The sequence below is a fragment of the Papaver somniferum genome, chromosome 10, assembly GCF_003573695.1.
Source record: "Papaver somniferum cultivar HN1 chromosome 10, ASM357369v1, whole genome shotgun sequence".
Taxonomy (NCBI): domain Eukaryota; kingdom Viridiplantae; phylum Streptophyta; class Magnoliopsida; order Ranunculales; family Papaveraceae; genus Papaver; species Papaver somniferum.
Genome location: NC_039367.1, coordinates 104,614,696 through 104,615,059, shown reverse-complemented (window position 1 = coordinate 104,615,059; position 364 = coordinate 104,614,696). Strand labels below are relative to the sequence as shown.

The following is a 364-nucleotide window of genomic DNA, read 5'->3' as shown; positions in this document are numbered from 1 at the left end:
CAAAGTTGATCTTCATTTTTTTAGGGATTTGTTATTATCATTCTTTAACGAATCTCCTAGCTTGTAGATACCAGTGCTACGGAGTATAATTAAATTTAAGCTTCTAAGCTTTTTGGAGTCTTCCTGAGCTTTTTAGAGTTTCTCAGAGCTCTTTCAGGGCTCTTTGGTGTTTTTTAGTGTTTTTTGGTAACATTCAAAGATAATCTTCATTATTGTAGAGAATTTTGTTAGTATCATTCTTTATAAAGAATTAAGTTACTTTCAGTTGGTTTTAAAGAATCCCCTGACTAGTAGATACTGGTGCTACGAAATATAGTTAACTTAAAGGTTTTTCAGAGCTTTTTAGAGTTTTTTAGAGTTTTTT

General features: G+C 30.5%; 1 protein-coding gene across 1 annotated transcript in view; it reads left to right on the top strand.

Annotated features, from left to right (window-relative positions):
• Nucleotides 1–364, top strand: part of LOC113316049 — a 3,410-nt gene that overhangs the window by 461 nt on the left and 2,585 nt on the right. The window lies entirely within an intron of this gene.